Source organism: Trachymyrmex cornetzi, unplaced genomic scaffold, assembly GCF_001594075.2.
Source record: "Trachymyrmex cornetzi isolate Tcor2-1 unplaced genomic scaffold, Tcor1.1 scaffold808, whole genome shotgun sequence".
NCBI classification, from domain to species: domain Eukaryota; kingdom Metazoa; phylum Arthropoda; class Insecta; order Hymenoptera; family Formicidae; genus Trachymyrmex; species Trachymyrmex cornetzi.
In genome coordinates, this window is record NW_017300145.1 from 285,935 (window position 1) to 308,462 (window position 22,528).

At 33.4% G+C, this 22,528-nt stretch overlaps 1 pseudogene; it reads left to right on the top strand.

Annotated features, from left to right (window-relative positions):
* Positions 1-18,949: 18,949 nt before the first annotated feature.
* LOC108768568 (putative nuclease HARBI1) lies at positions 18,950-20,672 on the top strand (annotated as a pseudogene).
* The last annotated feature ends 1,856 nt before the right edge of the window (positions 20,673-22,528 follow it).

Sequence of the window (22,528 nt, forward strand, 5' to 3'; positions counted from 1 at the left end):
GACACAACTCGACAAATTAAATTTCCCAGAAGAAAAGAAAACTTTTTCAACTTGACAGAAAATTATTGGCTAATTAAATAAATCGACAAAAAAAATATATTTTTATTATCATCTTTGTTATTTTTGTTTTACTAAAAAAAAGAATATATTTTTAACATTAAATGTCACTTTTGTTTCACAATTTTAAAAGAAAATCATGTCTTTTAAGTTGTGCATCTTTCAAAGGTTTTTATGAAGTTAAATTAATTCATTTCTAATGAATGATAGGTTAATGTTTATTTAATTCATTAATGGTAATGACGTAAAAATCGCGTTTTTTTGAGTTGTGTCACTTTTGCACTAAAGGAGCGATACATCTATGATGTAAAAAGCAGAATGTAAATAATTTCAGGCAAATAATTTATTTTACATTTGATTTTATTTTTATATTAAAACGTGCCATCTAATAAAATATATTATAGCAATGTTTATTTTCAGTAGATTGACAAGCTCCATATCGAATCGTGTAGCTACTATAAAATGTAATTCCAATTCTCCGCACTCTCAAAGCATTTCACGCCCAGTTTACTAGGATCCATCCGTAACAGGTTACGACCGTCTAAGTATTGTCTCCGAATGAATTCAATCTGCCAGTTGTTTTGTTTTCATTTTCTTTTGTCCTTGCTTTAACGCCCTCTCGTTTCGTCGCGGGAGCGCAATTTTCCGCGTGAAAAGCGATCACGATTCGAGAGACGTAAGAACGATTAACTGCGCCGACGCGAAAGTTTGCCTGTATTATCGAAGCTATTATCAGAAAATCCAACTGTAAGCGTGAGTCGTAAAACTTGCATGTTCAAGAAATTTTGTAAAGAGAAAAAGGGTGTGAATAAGCAAGACAGATTTTACAAGCATTTATATATGTCAATTTAATCCACTCCGCTTTACTAAAAGTAGCCTCTAGATAATTCATATTATTGTACAATTTAAAAATCGTATAAAATATTATTGATGTTCTGTCTAGACAATTCGATATAATTCTCAATATAATTCTCAATCAAATTATGTAATGTTAGTATGTAATTAATTCAGTTAATTTTTATTATGAATTTCATGTCCGACTTTGACCTTACCTTACCTATAATGAGAGGAAAAATTAGGGATGCACCGGGTCGTAAAATTACCGGGTACCGGATATCGGATATCCGGACAGAATGTAACATCGGATATCCGGTATCTGATCGGATATCCGAGAAGGCTCTTTCTTCGAGTTGGAATCAGACATTTTTCGGATATTCGACCGGATTTCCGAGAAAATGTCTTCTAAAAAAAAAGCCTATAGGGAAAAAGATTGTAATTTTGCAACAATGTATAACATATTACAACATTATGAATATGTATAAGGTATTCCGATATATACGCCGCGCTGGGATTTACGCCGCGGAAGTCAGAAAAAATAGAAGGAGTGGGGGCAACTACTCTGTTACATGCCTTTATGTTACATTAGTATTGAGTTATAATTTCAGCTTCTTACTGTTAATATTAATGAAATTATTGTGGGTTGAATCGATTTGTCACTGTAATAAGTAACGTCATCATAAATTATATTCTATATAAAATAATTACTGTAGGGTGTGTAAAAAACTTGGTGGTTATTTCGTGAACATACGTGTAGAGGAATAGTAAAGCATGTTGTATAGCAAAATACAAGTGCTTTGCTTTCGTATTCTTTGTTTAGTTTGTTGAAACCCTTGCATTTTTGCCATATATCCCACCCATTATCTATATATAGCAAAAATGCAAGATATATTTCAAAAAGTTTATTTTTTAATACGAAAACTAAATATTTCGGATTTCTAATATTTTTTTCATAGTAGTAGACAGTACAAAGTTTTTACTGATATTGTTCGTTTATTTTAAATATAGTAAATAATACTTGATAAATTAAGTTTTTATAGGTGATAGGTACGGCGTATATACCGGAGTAACCCTACTTATTTCTAGAACATTTGTATCTAGGAAAAAATCAACAATTTAATAATATCAAACTTCAACCGGATATATTCCCGGATACTAATAATATCCGGCTATTCGGTCAGATAGTAAAAGTGCCAGATAATACCGGATACTGGATACTTTCCGGATATCCGGTGCATTCCTAGGAAAAATAATTATTTTATTATGTAATTATATAATCATAAATGTACTAAACACTTTCCTCTCAGGATAGTTGTCATTAATGACATATGTATCGATTACGTTTTACAACATATTTGCAACAAGAGTGACAAATTGTCATCTGATCGTCGAGCAAATTAAGATTTAGTGTAGACGAATTAAATAGTTTTTTTTTTAGAAAATGAATGATGTGATCAAAAGTGACCATTAATGTTCCACTATTCAGCATTAATAATGGTTTATTAACTAAAAATCAATATCGATTGTCATAAATTTAATCTTATTGCGCAATAGTACACAGATAGAATAACGCTTTACAAGTATTTGTACAATATATTTCAAAGACTGTTAGTTAACACAACATATTGCAAATCCTCAATAAGGATTCACATCAATAATACTGTGAAATATCAAATATTATGCAATAATATTGATCGTCTAGAGGTCGCTCACATCTCTGTCGTCACTCGATTAATAATCATATTAATGCCGGTAAATAACAGTTTAACACGTAAATACAATATATCATCAAAGACTGATACTTTTATACGTGTTTTCGTATTTTTTTTTTAAATATCAATTCTCTTTCTATATATATATGTATATACATATAAAGCCTTAAAAGTAAGCACAAATTTATCGATTATTGCCGGCCTGCTTGCTGATCCATATCATGATATCATGTTATTGTGCTCACGTGATTGCTACGAAATACGGTAGCGTTTTTCCGACCGGTTATACCGAATTTCTTACGATTCAAACGCCCCTTAAATTCGCTGACGTGCGCCGGTTGTGTGATACGATACCACTACACGAAATTGGTTGCCAAGCCGGATTTTTTATCTGCAGCATACAACGCGCGTGAGGTATTTTCGCAATGTTACTCCCCACTCAATGAGCACAGCGCACGCAAAATCATAGAATAACAGTGAGCTAACAGAGAGAGAGAGAGAGAGAGAGAGAGAGAGAGAGAGGGAGGGACGAAACAGAAAATCTTGTTATAGTACGCGGCGCGTGTCTTAACTTCACTGTGTAGTTGCTCTCTCACCGCCTCATTTAATGCAAGCCATTCGTAATAGGGTGCAGGCGCCAAAGTGTTGTCCTTAAACGAACCCAATCTGTTGAATTTCTTGCCTCTTTTGTTTAGTTTTCCTTTTCGCCCAGACGTTCTACTAGATATCCCGAAGTGTACTTTGATATAATATGAAACAAGTTTTGTGTCCATCTTAAAAGATATCATAATTGTTTCCTCAATTAATTTAGTATATATGTTACAGTTTATTATGTGATATATACGTATACGGAAAAATAATTTTACTAAAGTGTTTCAAAATTTAACTGAATATAGATCTGAAAATAAATTTGTTAGATCATCAAAAGAATTATGTAGAACGATTAAGCGTTGATGACGGTGCTGGAAAAAAATTTTTAACTTTCTAGCAAGCAGTTTGAGCATCTTATATAATTTAATTATTTTAATGGTCCAAACAAAGTTATAAAGAGATTTTGCAAATTTTATGAGTATTATAAGATATTAAAAATCAAATAAAGTAAAAGAGAGCCTGGCTTACAAATATTAATATTAATAGACATTGTATATTATAGACTTTATGATTATGACAGAAAAGTTTATGACATTTATGACTATAATTACATTTTGCCAAGTAATTATGATTATTACTGTTCCAAAATTAGTAATAATAACTATATATATATCTTTAACAAATATATAGATGACATCGAGAATGACTATAAATTATAATTATTATAATTATAAGGATGATTGTATTATCTTAATAAAATTATAATTTTTAGTCATTTTTGCGGACAAACATATATAGATAAAATATAATAGAAAATTATATAAAGTCAACAGACGTTTTGATCTTTACTACGCCTCAGTGCTAATTGTAAAATAATCAAGATGAATGAAATATACATATTATAACGAAAGAAATTTAAAATAATTTTTCAAAATTTAGAATAATTGCACGCATGCTGTATCAACGAATATAATTGTCCCTGCAGAATTGAACTGAAGTACAAAAGATCAAATATCTTGATAATTAAACAACCAGTTATCCAGCAATGAAAGTCGACATAATGTCAGATCAATCGAGTTTCTATAGTAAGTGAGATCCGAATTGTGCTATTAAACAATCAGATATTGAAAAAAATCGCCAATAAATTAAAAAATGGAACAAAAAGAAATTATTATTTTTAAATCTGTATTTAGCTAAGTTTTTAGATACTACAAACCTGTCTTTTCCGTTTACATAAAATTACATAGAATTACAAAATATAGAAATTCTAGCTACAATATGAGTGTTTGGCATCTTAACGACTTCCTTGGGAGAAAAGATTTATTTCAAATCGTTGTTTATTCTAAACCGACAAAACTTGGATACTTTCATCGAGTACCTACAGTTCATCGAGGAGATAGAACATTGACACGCGCGAATTGTCCGCCCCTAAGCTATTTTTATCTGTGTATCATTTCTCGCGTGCGTGTTTATTTTTCTTCCGCGTGACGCAAACAAAAGCTCTTGCAACGTACGTAAAACCGTAGAGCACTGGCCAGGTGCAACGGGGAACGGGCGGCCGGCCAGTTACGTCGTGCGCGGCGCGCGCGGGAAAGAGCGGAAAGCGCAAGAGAGAGAGGACGAAACGTCGTTATATGTATATACATACATATATACAGGATCCTGTTATACACAGCCTGTATCATCACTTTGCGATGTACTTGCGAGCTTTTCCCGCCTCGTTTAACACGGCCCATTCATAATGGGATGACGGCCGCAAAAGTATTGCCAGTTATCGCGCCGCGCGCACCACCTAGCAGGCCAAACATTGTCCGACCCTCCCCCGATTTAGTCTCGTTCCCGTCTCACTTGTCCTCCTCGTCTCTCCGCCGGCCGCTCGAGGCAGACACCTATTGTCCTGAATTACGAGGCGCGGACCGTCCGGCCCGTGGTCCACACTTTTACGACCCGCAGCGCCTCATAATCGCCAGATTGGTACGACAAAATTGGCCGGCCCAGTCATTTCCGTTCGGACAACTATCGGGAAATACCGCTATAAATTTCGCGGCACTCGGTACTTTGTCGTGGATATTAAATCGCATACTGATACGCGCGCGCGATGATATTATTGCACTGTCGTATATGACGACACGCTGGACGCGACTACGTCCACCAATCTTGTTGAATGCCGCGCCTGGGTGCAAATGCCAATTAATCGCTGATTCGGAAAGCTGACACGAAAAGCACGAAAACGAAGACTATTTCGAGAATTTCTATACGACCGTTTCTTCAATATGATGTTGTATCAAAAAAAGTCAAAGAAAAAACTAGTACTATAATTTATGGAGGATACGGTTCACTTTGCGCTTTAAATGCTTCGAATCGATGTTTTTGTGATTGAAGGAATCGGAAGAAAGAATTTTACTAAATGACAAATCAAAAACCGCTTCGAAATACTTGTAGCATCAACCATAGCCAGAGTGTGTATTTGTGTAACTGCACATAATAGGTGCTAAAAGACTTGAGGCAAATTTCTAAAGACGTCTTTGGTTTTTAAAATTTAAAGCAAATTTCTGATTGATAAGAGTGACCATTATTTTAAACGACTGCGAATTCCATGAAAATGTTACGCCTGGTATTGTTACATTATGGCTGGTACTAAAATTGGTACTAGGCGATGTCGTGATATGTAAATAAATTATTTTTTGTGCTGATCGAATTCATCTCCTAAAAAAATAAAAAATTAAAAGAAAGTTCCTCCTATAAATTAATGCCTGATCCATTTTTTGTTCTCGTCTTATTATTTATCAATAAAAAGAAATAAACAAAATTTTTTTGGGGCAATTTATTTTAATTAAATTTGTAGATCATAAAACTTATTAACTATCAGATTTTAGATTTGCTTATAAAATCCAATTGCTTAATGTCTCTTTAAGCTTTCGCCATAAATTATGTAAAACAAGGAGATAATTTGCTCGAAATTAGTCAATCGTATTATATAGTAATCGATCATGACATCATTGTTTATAGGCTTGCGAGATAATGGACGTGGATGATGATCATTGAGAGTAGGAGAAGGATTATATAAACGTAATTTTTTTTTCTATGTATCACGTGCTGCATGGTTTTGTATGTAAATCTTGGAACGACGTTATATTTTACGTAGGTCATTTCTACTGAGTAGCAAGACTCTCTTGACTCAAGAAAATTGGACAAATGTAGTTTACGTAAATATCATGATATAAAATTAAATCGTATATTAACCTGGACGCAAAAAATATTCAATCGATATTTATTAGCTATTCGCGTTTTTGCGTGGTTGCGCGTAGATATTTCACTGACATCATTAAAAGAAAAGATTTTGTTAATTTAACAAGCCATCAGTACCTTTAACAAGTGATCTGTAAATATGTGACAACAAATTGGTTTGTTGTGATTGCTAGTATGCTATACCAATCAATTATTAGTAATAGAAGCAAACTATATAGAATCTAACCTATCTTTTGGATAGACTTTATGATCGTTTTACATAGAAATTGTAGATGATCGTGGGGTTTTAAGTCGTAGAAAAAACTGACCAAAATCACAGTTAAATATAGAAAGAATACTTGATTAGAATTTGCAAATTTCTTGTGATTTGAGACCCTATGATCTTTTACGACTTCTATACATATATATAAGCCTCTAATTTACTAGCGATACTATTGATTGTTTGTTACATTGACGAATGACAAAAATAATTAATTTGCAATAGTAACTAATCGATCGTTTTCTTAACAAATATCACATTTGTTTTTCCCCTTGATTTGTTTCTATAATGAAATCATTTCTCTCAGTGAGAAGGGAAAATCCCAAAACTTAAATTACAAAAATTATGAAACTTTGGCACTATATAGAAGATGTCCTGATATGCAATAAATATTAACTTTTTTTTTTGTTGGTCGAATTCACCCTGTGTGTGAAGGAATAAGATCGATGCTTGAAAATTGATTTACTTTTGCTTTTTTATTAATCCATAAAAATCGAAATAGAACAAAATGTTTTTGAGGAAACTTCTTAGCCTTTTTAATAAGACTGATCAATTATAAAACTTATCGTTAAAAATTATTGTTTTAAAAATTATAAAAAAGTGTAGGTATATAAATAAAAACGGGAGAAATATAGAGAGTCTCAATTTCGAGGACCTTTCTTATGAATATATTAATTACAACATTAATTACAATCAAACGATACTAATAACATATCATACTTTGTCAATTGAAGGAATCTATAATACAAATTCACAAAGGCGAGAACATCATTGATAAATTCTCCAAAGATGAAACAAATGAGAACGGAAAGCGTAATGTAATACGCGATAAAGTACGGAACAACGAACTTGAACATTTCTTTTGCAAGGAAATTAAGTAATCCGCACCAACCCCGGCTCAAATTCCGCAAAGGGCGCGATTCCGCGGCGAAATACGCGACGAAGGCAAATCCGGCACACAGATACCTACTGCCCGTCTGCGACGCGAATCGTGAAACACGTTGAAAGTATTATCGCTTATATTTTAATGTATCATTATATCGAGTGTTTACGTAACGTAAGGATTGCATGGGATAAAAACATTTTCGGTGCTCAAAGGAAGTGTGTGAGAAAAGTTTATAAAATTTTAATATTAATCGCGCGATCTCGCGCGCCGAATTTGCGCTTGCAAAATCTCCCTCGTGTGCTCGTCTGCGGTGATTAATGCGCGGCGAGAAATTCGGCGCACAGGGTGCAAGATGACTGTACATAGCTCAATGTATAAATCTTCATTTTGATTATTTGTATAAACATTTTACATAGCACGCCCGCGCGTCGATCGGATCGCCTGGAGGTGCTTCATTCCCGATTAATATAAAATCTATGTACATAATTTAACGCGTAATAAGTGCCAAATTCATGAGTGCGCGCAAGTGCGTGTCCGTGTGTATAATGCGTGTGTGTACGCATGTGTATTGATACGCGTGCATGGGGATGCGCTCTTGACGCTACGACGTGACTGCGCTCGTTGATTATGTTCGCGTGGTGGTATGCGCGTGATAAGATATTAATAATTGATCGCAGACACGGAATTTACACGCGAATTCGTATTAGCGGAAACGTTCCGAGCGGAATCACAATATTAACATTCAACAATTATTGCACGTTACACCCGAATTTGATTTCGGAAGCGTTAGTGCGCTCGCATGCACACGAATTTTGTAATTAGAATTTAAATCTTTGCCGAGATATGCCCGCAATATATAGAAATTTATTTCGAATAAATCGCGTTCACATCCACTGATGACTAGCGACGAACTTATTGCGATCGCGTAATCGAAGATGTAAATTCTCGAATTTCGCAAATGCCGCGATAATTGACGTCCCATGTAGCACAGATTTCCAAATGATGTCCTATAGACGTTCAGACGTTTTTATATCTCTTGAACGTCCTAAGGACGTTTTCAGAAATCTTTCAGATAAAGTGCTGTGCAGGTCTTCGTCGTATCCATTACGTAAATGCAAATTGACTCTGACAGATGTATGAATATAAAAACAGTTCAATCTAGCTGTGTCAACTGTAAGTTGCGCTTCAAGTTTTTGTCCGTGTGCAAGCAGACCGATCATAGGGCGTATAACATTGATATTGAATTATGATAAAGCTACTAATTAACATGTAACGGAATTAGAAGCGGGTCAGTGTGCTTCTCATCTGACGAGCGTGAAGCGCTAAGCTATTCACCGGATCTAATCAATAATATCAAATTTTTGTAGTTGTAGAAAAGTCAGGGTGGATTAATCGTTCATTACTCGTGTGGGGTATCCAGAACGCTCCTGCTTTATAAACTTATTAATTATACGCAATATAATATTTAGCGCAAATTGTTTAATAATTTAAAACTTTTATGCATTTATCTTTAAAGGATGTGTAAAATATTACAAAAAGTATACCAAAAGTAAGTTTCCTTATCACAGGAAGGATGGGACAATTATGAAAAAAAATTCATTAATTTTACTTAGGTACATTACTTAAAGCTATTTCTCAGCATAGTCACTATTAATATTTAAACACTTACCGTAACGCGATACCAGCTTTGAATATCAGTAGTGTAAAAAAATGTGTCCTCAGATCGGAGCGACAATTCCAAGCAGAACATAAAGTCATCATGACATCAAAATAACGTTAAAACAATTAAAAAATCACTTTTTGATCAGTTATGATTCATTTTATCGTCAAAATGACGTTATTATATGACCTATCAGCTGAGCCTTGTTCTCATCGTTACGTTGAAACTTTTGATACCTAAATATACTTTGAACGATGGAAATTAGTGATGGATTTGTAAACAGAGGCCTACGAGGCCCGTGCCTCGTAGAGGCGCCATTCTTCTTGGGGCACTGCGTCACGAATTATGAATAAACTTTAAGACAATGCGTGTTAAGGATCTTATAATCTTGGTTCAAGTTTAACTTGTCATGCTTTTGGAAGGAAAAACATTAGGAGTAAGCTCAGCAGTTTTTTTTTAGTCGCTCGTTTGTCTGGGACAAGCTCTTGAAAGGGACAAATGTGTATGAAGGGGACGCCACCAATAGTTATACAGGACCTTGGGCGCTAAAATGTGTAAATCCGCCATTGTTGGAAACAAATAAAAATCGCTCGGTGCGACAGTATAGCAGATGACAAAAAATTTCAGATTCCAGCTTTCTACTTTGTAGTCAGACGTATTTAGCAGTGGCACCTCCATAACTCAAAGCCGCTCAACTGACACTGGTTGCAGTGAGAGTAACTGAGAGTGGAATATGTTGACAATATACCCCAATGAAAAACATCCCTCCAAGCTACAAGCTCGTATGAGCAATTTTTTTCCTGAAGTAGGGAAACTTATTTTGGATACTCCTTATATAAATGCTACTCATACATACATTATTATATATAGTGCAAATTGTTTTACAAATTTTTGCATTTATCTTTATCTACAGATGTATAAAATATTATCTGCAGATTCTTCAGTTTTTATTTAATTTAATTGTAAGTCATCAAAGAAAAGAATAAAAATTGAGATATAATTTTAGAATGTTAGAAACATGCGACGCGTGAGTAATTTAAAAATGTTAAAAAATGTTAACCACGTGAGTAATGTGGAGTTAAACTCTGTGCCAAAAAGTTTTAGCACGCTATGATTGTAGCTTTGCGCAAACGATATGAGCGTTAGAAGGATATATTTCCCGAGAGAAATGAATAAATTAAAAAGCTGATAAAATGTAACCGTTTCAAGTTTCTTCGGATCAAGTTTCTATATAACCGTTTGTTTTTCTGAACACACATTGCCCAAGATACCGCTCCTTAAATATGTTCATCTTACATATATAATTCGTGCCGCTTGACTGACCTTCAACTACAAGAGATTCGATTATAAATAAAGAAAGGTCGCAAGATTTGATGAAGATCGTATATAGGAATGAAGGTATCGAGGTATCCCGAGTATAATTCAGGTATGTGATCTATGACTGCTATGTCGTCTCGCTTTTACTTTGGCACTTCAATCTTTTCTTTACGAAGCGGAGTTTTGTTATTGGAAAATAAACAAGCACGTCGTTAAAAATTCCTAATATAACACTGCGTTCCAGTTACATTGCGTGCAAAGTTTTACGTTTTTAAGCGTTGTAGACAGAGGGGGGAGCAAATACACCTTGCCTAGACGCCGACCTTTCTGCACCGCCCTGACTCGACTCACAGCTCTGATAATGACGACGCGCTCCGAGCGACAAACTCACACAAAAGACCTAGCATGTAAGGGGGTAAACAATAATTATCACGCCGTCGTAAGTCTCGTATATCTCGTAGCGAAATCCCGTTACATGCCCGCCACAAAAGCCGGCCGCGTCGCGCGCGGATAAAATATTATTATTAATTATTACTGTTGAAACGCGATTAGAGAGACTAAAAGAGAATATTTTATAGCGGCCGGTCGATTCCGGTGGGGGACGATTTTTTTTGCAGTCCGGCTGTAGCGGTCCTCGTTTTGTTCCTGTACGTAGATATATATAAATAAAAGTATAATACGCTCAAATCAATATGGCATTCATTGGAAGTATTACAATCATTTTTCGGAAGGAACGAAGGCACGTGCGCGCGGCAACAGTCTATATTCTCTCTTTTTCTTATTCTACATATTTCCACTTAAAATAAAACACGAAGAGGACGATTGCTTTCTGATTTTTTCAAAAATTTTACTACTTTTACGCGTACATCTATCACTCGTTCGAAACAAAAATGGCATTTTCTTCTTAATTTCCAAATATTCTTTAATGTGGTATAATTATCACGCGAATGGTAATGAAACGATTTACTATTGATAGTCGACGCAGTACTCTATGTATTTAGCTTCCATTATCATTCTGTTCCGAGTAGTTGAGAAACTTTTCGTTTTTAGTAGCAATATCATGATGTTCCGGTACGAAGTGAGCATTCAACAACTCTGTCACAGTTTCGTTGTAAAAACTTTCACTGACATACCTTAACGGAAGCGAATTGCGAACTTTTGTGGATTTTGGCACCCTAATTGCACATTTTATGTTAAATGCAGCCTTCTTATATCAATATTATTAATTGTTAATCTAATTTTGGGTCAGATCGTTGCGATTTACACTATTAAGAAAATTCACATTTTTTTTTGTAATATGGTTATCAACAAAAAATGTATTTTATTGAAATATGGCACGATCTTTTCTGCAATTATGTTACTACAAAGTTAAGGAGAAAATGCTAAGATTACTTCGACACGATTCAATCACAAAGACCTTGAAAAAAATGCTGATGTTTGCTGATCGATATTCGGCAAGCGAAAGAAAGATGTAAGGCGATTGCGATTACAGCCCCAGGAGTCTCTTTATATCGATAAAATAAACAAAGTAAGGTACATGAAGTGTGAGAGCTGCAAATCGCTTTTAATGTACATCATAACTCGCTACGTAGTGTTAATCTAAATGTTGCTAAATTTATATGTAAGTATAGATTGTGTTTTAAATTGTAAAAAAAGAAACAAAGCGCGCGGCGAAGAAACTTTCATTTAACACTTGGTAAGAATATTGTCAATTAAGAATAAAATCCAGTTATATAACTACTTAGATCTCGCTCTCCCTCTCATTATGTACTTTTGGTTCAAAACGTTTTATTTATCTACATTATATCGTACGGTTGATATATTTCTCTTATTGTGATACATTATCTTAACCCAAGTGTATGAATAAAAGGAGAGAAGTATGTATTGTTGTATGTTAATCTGTATCTATATCCTTACGTAACTTAAGACTTTTACGATATTAAAGTATACTTTTTAGAATATTAATTTCATAAAGCAAAATTATTTTACATAAATTAATTATTTCTTATAAATTATATAATACAATATACATCGCTTTCTTAATTAAAAATTGTTACCATTCATAAAGTTAAATTTCCCAGAAGAAGACAAACTATTTTTTTAATTTGATAGAAAATTATTAATTATCAAATAGAAACAAAAAATTTTTAACATGATTGTCATTTCTATCATTTTTGTTTCACAACTCTTAAAAAAATACTCTTTTTGATTTTAAAGATTTCTTAACCATCTTTTCTTAGACCAGTCGCCAGAGATTTGAAAAGGAAAAAAATTATAAACAGGTGTTTTATTGTTTTAATCGACAGAGTTGAGGATAATTGGAAGTAATGAAGCAAGAAAGTTGTTTTTTTTTGTTTTAAAACTCGATAACGAAAAGGGATAACGAAATTAATTATTTGTTTTAAAAGAATTGACTGTAAGTGCTGGTTATGTACGCAACATAAAGCAAATAATCTTATATTATGTTACATTGTTGATGTAAAACCATTTTTTTTTATGATTGTTTAATTTGTTAATTATTAGTTCATTATATATACGAAACAAAAAAACACTAAACAATACTATTAAAAAAGGAAGAATTTCGTTAAAAAAGTGCTTACTTTGAAGATCGATATCTCTGGAAGTATTAACCGTATGGAGTTGGATTTAGGATTGTTTTTCCAGCTAAAACGTCTAATTTAAATTATCTTATGTTACTTTTAACTTTCCGATGCATTTAAAAGAACGTAAAAGGGAGTAACTGAAGAAGTGCTCTTTTTTACCTTTTTTTTTCAATAAATTTCAGTCACTTTCAAACCGCTGTATTTCCAATTTTATTCATAGCACAAAGCTCGATAGATGTTAATTTGTAGGAAATTTTGGTAGCAACAAAAAAACTGTATTGTCATCTTTTGTTATTTCTTCTCGTTATCGAGTTTTCATTGAAAAACAAAAAATAAATAACTTTTTCGCTTCATTATTCCCAAATGCTTCCCTTAATGTTATAGCACTTTTTAGTCTTTTATACTCTAAACAGTAACTGTCGATTAAAACAACAAAACACTTACATACATATCATTTCTTTCTTATTGGCCGCCATTTTCGCCTCTGGTGACTGGTCTATTTTGAGTTGTGACAATTTTAATAATTTTTTAAAATGAAGTTAAATTAGTTTATATACTTATAATATACTTGTTTGAATTAATTTATATACAATACTTATATTGTAATATAATGCTTATTTAACTCGAAAATTACATTTTTTTAATTGTGCAGTTTTAACTTTTAAATAAGTAGAAGGATATGATTTAACACACACACATATATATATATATATATATATAAATATATATGTATAATATATTGTATATGTACACATAATATTTCAAATTACAAATAAGTGAAAAATACTTGACGTTCGATACTCTCGTCGGTAGCAGCAGTTTATTGATTCTCCTTTTAAAATGCCATTTAAAAAGAGAGAGAAAGAGAGACTCCGCTTGCCTCTTTCTTTTTTCTTTTTCTGCTTCGCGTGGGTATTTCTTGCTATGGCGAGATTTTCAATCTTTTAATTCGGCCAATCATCGCCGCGATATCTCACGAATATCGTGTTGTAAAGCGCGCAGGCGTTTCCAATTAGTTCAGTTTACCGTGAGTGCAATAAAGTCTAATTACGCCGGCAAACTGCCCGTGCTAAACCATCACAGGCACTTTCCGTGAGTGCGCGCACCAGCTATGATATTTCATTTGCAGGCACTTACGTATAATTTTTGAAAGGGAAACAAATAAAAATGTTTGGAGAAGCACCCGGATCGTGAAGGTGATATCGAAACATAAAAAAAAACAATAGCCAGCGAGACGAGAAAAGGGGCAGGAGAATGGTGAAAATGTACTAGGTATATACGTTCTCGATTTTATGCTTCACTAATAAATCGCTAGTTTTCAACGCTAACGATAACTGCGTGTAACATGTATCAATTCTGTGTCTTCAGCAACGATTGTTATTTCATTTTTTTTGTGTTTGTCACTTGAACTTTTGCATCAGATGATTATTTGCCGAGTAGATATATGATATGCGCTTGTGTGCTATTTGGATTTTAATAAATTCTGTCTGAAAAAGTATTTTTACAGGAGAAATTTATATTAAAAAGAAATCTTATTATATATAGAAAATGAACATTAATTAACAATTTATGAATAATAAGTACATTCTGTTCTATTATAAACAAAATACTTTGCAAAAGTAAACGTGTTTATAATTTTAGAATTATTTCTCGACTATACTTTTTATACGTCTAAATAATACAATTTTCCATTTCAGCTTATTATTATGATATATTTACATAATAAATATATTTTAATTATTATATACCTTTTTAGGTAAGTAATTTTAAGAAGTATACAATCTATTTTATTTTCTGTTAATGAATTTCTAATTAATATTTACTGTCTAAAAATAAAGCTTTTTTAAAGATATCTCCATTGCATTTGTTGTACTGATTGTATACATAGTAACCCCGTGTGTGTGTAATTATCCTATGAGATTAATATATGGATATTAAGTTTCGAATTGTGCGTCTCTCTCATATTGTTTCATTATTGTTGTTAATATACTAATGGAGTGTGTAATTCACATGAAAAAACTATAGTGAATGTTGTTAACATATAAATGTGGTGTGCATGCCAAAAAAGTATTTGTAAGTGGTCCTTTTTCATTAATGTCTGTTTCACTGTTCGTCCAGTTCGCTACATTGCGTTTCGTATTGTTTATTTATTTTATCCTCCCGTATTTTGTACATTTGCGCAAGAACACTATTTAGCTGTGAACATTTTTGACAAAACGTAACGAGCTCGCATGCCGTAAAATAATTTTAAGTTACTGTGTGTTTTGATGTCAAATATCTTATTAATAAAAAGTTCCAACGGACAAATATAAAAACAATGAGAGATATACAAATTTTTGTAGTATAGGTACTATTATATTTTTAATTATTTCTCTCCTCTACACGGAATTGTAAATTACAAGATTGACGCGTGCGTTGCAAATTGAAATTTCATGTCGATATAAAAGATAACACATAGTTTTGATTTTACGATAAAAGTGCTTTCGAAAGTCCAAATACATGTACGACTTTTATTCAATTGATTTTATTTTCTACTAATGGACATACCCAGGATTTCAACTAGAAAAAAAGAAAAAAATTTATCTTTACGCAAAACTTATTTACGTTAAAAGTAGCAGTAAATCGGTCATTATATATATTGATCGTTTAAATTGTTTAGATTAATATTGTATTGTTCGTAAAATAAAAGATAGAATTCTGAAATTCTTCAACTCTTCAATAAATGTTATTATGCGTGACGCTCGTAGATCGGTCGGCTCGAAAATAATATAACAATAATTCTTTTCATCTTCACATAGCTGTTTATAAGGCTTGTTCTGTTCTTTAGACTCTTCTTAGAAACAAAGAAGTAAACGGACTGTTTTTTCTCTGTTGCATTGATGGTCTCGGCTGCGTTAAATATATATATATATATATATGTCATGGAGCGAAATTATTCTAATTCGCTGAATGGTAATTGACAATAGGCCGTTATTTTGAATGTACATTTTGATGGAAATTATGAAATATCAAAATTTTTTGGAAAGTTACGGAGTAATACAAAAAAGAGACAATCGATTCGTGTGAGGACACTCGTGGCTCGGACACAAAAGATACGCTGTAATTATTGGTCATATAAATAAACTTGAGTGTAACGAATAAAACACATCTTGCGACTTATTGTACCCGAAACATATGATACTTTTTCTAAAGGCCAATGTAAGCGTTTAACTTTTTTCGTCGTAACAATGATTTCCACAATTCATTGTTTCTTTTTTGGCTAAGGTAATATTTTACATAATAGTTCTTTACAGTTTTAAGATACTAGTAACATCAAATTAACAATCTAATTTAATTTGGGGGGATTATTAGATATTATTTGAGTTTGATTGGGTTGCAAGTCCGAAAGTAATCGGCAGTCATATATCTCTCTAAGATAAATTTATTTAAATACATATAAATGTATTATGCTAATATCTAACTTTGACCGTAATTGGCGCTTTTCTTACTTAGTTAATTGTTTTCTCCTTGCCATAATTTAGAAGGGGATAGGGGAGGAACAAACATTCTCCCCTGCTCTCCTTGTGTACGTCAATGTAAATGAATAGACAAGCTATACACTACGATAAACGTTCTAAATTCGTCACTGGACTTAAGCGCAGCGCCGTGTCGTATTATCGACTTCATCTCGCGTATAATCCTCTCTTCGCGCGCACAACAGTCGACACGGGTAACCAGATCAAGCCGTCCAATTCCATTTGACGCGATACACCACCGATCGCCGCGAATCCGTCGCGGATACACTGTCTTCCGCTTCCGCGGTAATGGATTCAAGGATCCTTCCAATGTACCACAGGGAGCCACTGTCTCCCTTTAGCGAGCGCTCCCTCGTTGCCTGAGACTCACTCCAATCGCGACGGATCCTGTTCGTATATATCTACATCACAGCAGTTTCTACAGCGCCTTACTCGCCCGCCTGCCCATCTCCGTCTCGCATTGCAACTGCCGCTGCCACCGCGTATTTGCTTCTTTTTTTCATCGCGCACAGGAAACCGTGTGGCGTTTGAGAAGCCGTCGCAAAACTAGCTTGGAACCTTAAAGAGGCCGGTTGGTTTGAAGCGGTTGCGGTATTCCCAACGGCGGCTTCCGCCACTTCTAAGGATCTGAATAATATCGTCCTCTTCACCTCCTCCAATATCTTCTTGTTCGCTCCGAGTTTTTTTCGCATTCAAAAGCTACTGCTTTCTATTCATTCGTCTTGCGCCTCCTCGCACCAGATATCGTTGCCAATCGTCTTTGCGGCATCGTGGCACATCGATTATTTCTGCGTTTCGCACATGGTGCTTGAAAAAGAACGATTGATAGCGAGCTTTTTTGTTATACGCTAGTATAGTAGAGCACTAGAAACGTAGGTATTCGCGTCCACCACTTTTACTCCTTTCCCCACTGTTTGTTCTCTTTTCAACCTTCTCTCTTCTCTCTTCAATTTTCTTAGTTTAGCGGCGGAATGGAGAGAGAGAGCAAGGAATTAAGAAAAGGAGCAAGAGAGTGAGAATAGGAGTAAAAATGGCGGATGCGAATACTCACGTTTATAGTGCCTTAGTTATAGCGTATCTGGATACCTATTATGGAAATGTTCGGAATAGATTCCGATCGGAATTATTCAATTATTTCCCAGATTTCTATTGTGTTTTCTGGGGGAAACGAAATAATTTTCCGATCGGAATCCATTCCGAGCATTTCCATAATAAGTGCCCTGGAGACACTGGTAGTGTCTCGGCGCTAAGTAGAGATCCTATAATAAGAGTTTGGGCAAAGCGGGCACAACTTCTGATTGGTTCTCTATCTCGGTCTATTCGATATTCTTCGGATAGCTTCGTACATTGTCGGAAAACGAGTTCGAAGAATAGAAAGAGACAGATAGCTCTAATCAGGGGGGTGATTGTGTATCTCGAAATGAGGTGAAAATTCTCACCCATTTCAAGATATACAATTAATTAATTTAAAATTAATAAATATAAAATGAATTATATATTAAATTAATTTATGAATGAAACAAATTATAATAATTATTATGTAACATAAAAGATTTTACATAAAATTTTTATGTAAGCGCAAACATAAAAACGCAATAAAATACATATTTCTTTAAATAAACTTTTTTTTTCTTTTTATGTAATCTAATTCTTTGGTAACAAACTGGCGAATATTATTCTATAAAAACAGAAAATAATCTTTGAACATGCGAAACATTTCTTAATATTTTATTCTCTTTTTAAAAATCAATTAATTAAAATCAAATATCTTTTAATATTAGAAAGAATAATGCATTGCCATTGATTTATTGTTATAATACTTTTTTAATGTTTGTGTGTGTGTGTGTGTCAGATCTTGGTATTTGGTTTTAATTTTTAATCTGACTGAAGCAAATTTATTTAATAGTTTTTCACGTATAATCTGTGACAATTTGGGATGTTGTCCGCTGGAATAAAATTAAATTTTTATATTAACTACTGTGAGTTTTATTATATTTTTGCTTGCGATTGAGAGCGAATTGTAATTTTTATATATTTTAATTTTGTAATATGTTCACCGTTCTATTTAACATTGATAATGATTCAACAGGGATCGAAACGTTTGTTTGTGTTATATTGTTTATTGCTGGCAAATTAAAGTTTTATATTTTGACTAAGGGCCGGTTGTTCCACCTTCAGATAAACTCTCTGGTAATTTATCTAATAGATAGAGTGTTGTTCCACTTTTCGTTAAAATTTATATCCTTGGTAAAATGGCCACTACCGGCAGGTAAATAACACGGTACTTTGGATACCGTGTAAGCCACTTACCTGACAGATAAGTACATAGTGACTTTAAAAATCACAGCGAGTGGTGTGCTATCCTAAGTTTTGCGCATATACATTGAATATTAATCTTTTGTGATTTTGGATATTACGTATCTAAAATGGAATTATGCAAAAATGTATTTCTTTATGGTGATGATAATGAAAACTCATCTGATGAAGAAATACATATAATAGTGCGCCACAAACGATATACAGTTCGTCCACGTCCAAATTTATTTAATAAATGCGATAACATGGAATTTGTTAGACGATTTCGACTTCACAAAAACGCACTGTTCAGATAATTTTAAATCTTATTGAAAAGAGAATAAGAAGCAGGACTGACAGGTAAATATTAAATGTATTTCTTATTTTTAAGTTATTTATAATATGCTATATAAAACACGGGGAAACGTGAAAAGTGAAAAATTTTATATAAGAAATGTTACAATTCTTATATAAAATTTTTCACTTTTAATTCACGTTTTCGTGGCAAAAAGTTACATGAATGATATCCTGTTCTCTTCTTAACTAAATTTCTTGCATACAAGAAGTTGACATAAAAAAAGACTTTCGTGTGTGTGCGCGCGCGCGCGTGTATGTGATACTATATTAATATTATACATAAATTTGTATTTCCGAAATCATGCTGTGTCACCACTACACCAATTATTACTTACATTAAGATTCTATGCAACTGGAACCTTTCAAGATCCCATTGCTGATTTTGGTGGTATTCACAAATCCACAATGTGCAGGATTATAAAAAAGGTTACAAAAGCAATAGTGTCTTTACGTCCACAATATATTAACTTTCCTAATATCGGAGTCTAAGGCAAACAAAAGAAAGATTTTACAACATTGCTTGTTTCCCTAGAGTCGTAGGGGCAATTAATGGTACTCACGTGAAAATACTATCGCCAGGTATTAAATTGATAAATTTATAGTATTTACATCTTATTTATATTCACACATATAGGTGGAGAAGAAGCTGAAGTATATAGGAACAGAAAAGGGATATTTACTATAAATGTTAGTAGGTTATTTGTGATAATACTTTAAAATTTTTAGACATTGTAGCACGGTGGTTCAACCCATGACGCTACAATCTTTAATGCTAGCAGAGTACGTGCAAGATTTATTAATGGTGAAGTAGGAAATGCACTATTACTTGGTGACAGTGGTTATGCTTGCTCAAACTTTTTATTGACACCACTACTTGAAACTCATAATCGAGCTGAAGAATTATATAATGAATCTCAAATATGAACACGAAATGTCATTGAAAAATGTATTGAAGTATGGAAACGAAGATTTGCTGCACTGGCATTTGGTTTAAGACTTCATCCTTTAACTGCACAAGCTGTAATAGTAGCTACTGCAGTACTGCACAATATTGCATGAAACATGGGAGAACCTGATCCAGTAATCGATTTTGATGTTGAAGCTGCAATTGAGGAATTGGAAGTCCGAGAAGTATAATACAATATAATAATGGCATTAATAATGCAAATGAACGACATTCCTTAATTGATACATATTTTGCAGGGTATACATTTTTTTCTGTATAATTTAGAAAAATATTTCTTTTTAACTAAATTTTTCTTTACAGTCTTGTTTGTTGAAATGTACAACTGGTTATTATATTCTGATATCAGAAATGGAAAATTATACAACACTAATTAGAATTGGAAGCAATGAAAATTTATTTGTACAAAACCATATTTTTCTTGTAACACATTCATAACTCTTATATAATTCATATATAACATTTATATCTCTTGTAATATTATGTAATATAAATATGGAAAAATATTTATTTTCATACAGCCATATTTATTGTAACGTAACCTAAATTTTTCACATTTGTAACATTTATAACTGTTACAATATTATGTAATGTTTAATATATAGTATCACACCTTTTAAATGCTATATGAAGAAATATGTAAACATAAAATTCTGTTCTATTGTAATAATGTATCACATTAATGTATGATAAAAAAAGAACCAGAAATTAAAAAAAGAAACTTTATATATTAAAAAATTAATCACAATGTAGGTTTTTTAATTTAGCTTCCTTTATTTGTTTTGCAAAACCCTCATTTCAACTTCAACTTTAGCAGTTTTTAATCGTTCTGTATTTATCTCGATTTCTGCGAAAAATTGTTTTTCTTTAATTTCAAGTTTTTTTTTCAATATAATTATTCTTAGTTGGTGAAGTTCTTCTTTCATTTCTCGATCTCATCTTGAGATTTCATGCATGCCAAGTAGCTGATGCAATTTTTTCAATTTTTTGTCATTGCGTAATCCTGGTGTTATTTTCTTTTTCAACATAGAAACACCAGTCTTGTAAGTAACAAAAAATAACATAAATGTGGGCTAATGAGAGTCAACGCGAGCGAAGGTGTGCAATAAATCTTCACAAATAAAATTTGTTACTTCATGTGATGTGTTGATCTCATCTTTAATTGAAATATTGACATCTTGAACGTTTCGATTCTCTTTGGAAACTTCATCAGCAAATTTTTTAACCAAATTAAATTTCACGATCGTCCGATGTAGGTTGCCAAAACTGTAGTGTTATCTGTTTTAAATTTATATAGGTATATTAGGTGTTAAACTTAATTTCTGCCGTTTTTTCGTCTCAAAAATTAATTTGTTTCGAAGGGAAGATGAATGAATACCTTAAACAAAGTAATTTTCTCCATTATCTACTACTTTTTCCCATCTCTTTGGCAACAGGGCAATCCCACGACGGTAGAACGCGGTGTCTTTCGAGGCGATCCATTCATCCACTCATTTTTGGACTTAACTGGAGAAGTGTGTGTCCGTAAGTGCGTGTTGCATCGATCGGAAGAGATGGTAATCCGACGGTGCCAAGTCTGGAGAGTACACTGGATGCGGGAGAACTTCCCATTCAAGCTCTAGAAGTGCTTGCTTCACGCTTTTCGCGACATGCGGTCGAACGTTATCATGCAACAAAATGACTTTGCGTCGATTGTCGGCTACGGATGATCTTTTTTGCATCAATTCGTCACTCATCATCAATCGGCATAATTGCTGTTTGTAGCGATCAACTGTAACGGTTTCATTTGGACCCAAGAGTTAGTAATACAGCACACCTTCTTCCTAGGTCCCACCAAACGCACAGCAAGGTCTTATGCCCGTGAATATTCCTCTTCGGCGTTGAAGCGGATGGTTGGCCGGGGTCCACCCATGATTTTTTCCGCTTGGGATTATCAAAGTAAATCCATTTTTCATCACCAGTCACGATGCGCCACAAAAAACTCTTTTTTCTTTGCCTGGCAAGCAAAGAAGTCGCAATAGTCAAACGATTTGAAATGGCACTTTCTGACAACTCATGTGGTAGCCATTTCCCTTCCTTATGGATCTTCCTCATGGCATGCAAGCGTTTTGTGACGGCCATTGGAGTAACATTTAACTGTTTCGATAACTCTAAAAAAGTTTGAGCTGGATTCTCATCAAGCAATTCTTGCAGCTCGACATCTTCAAATTTTTTCGGCTGTCCTGG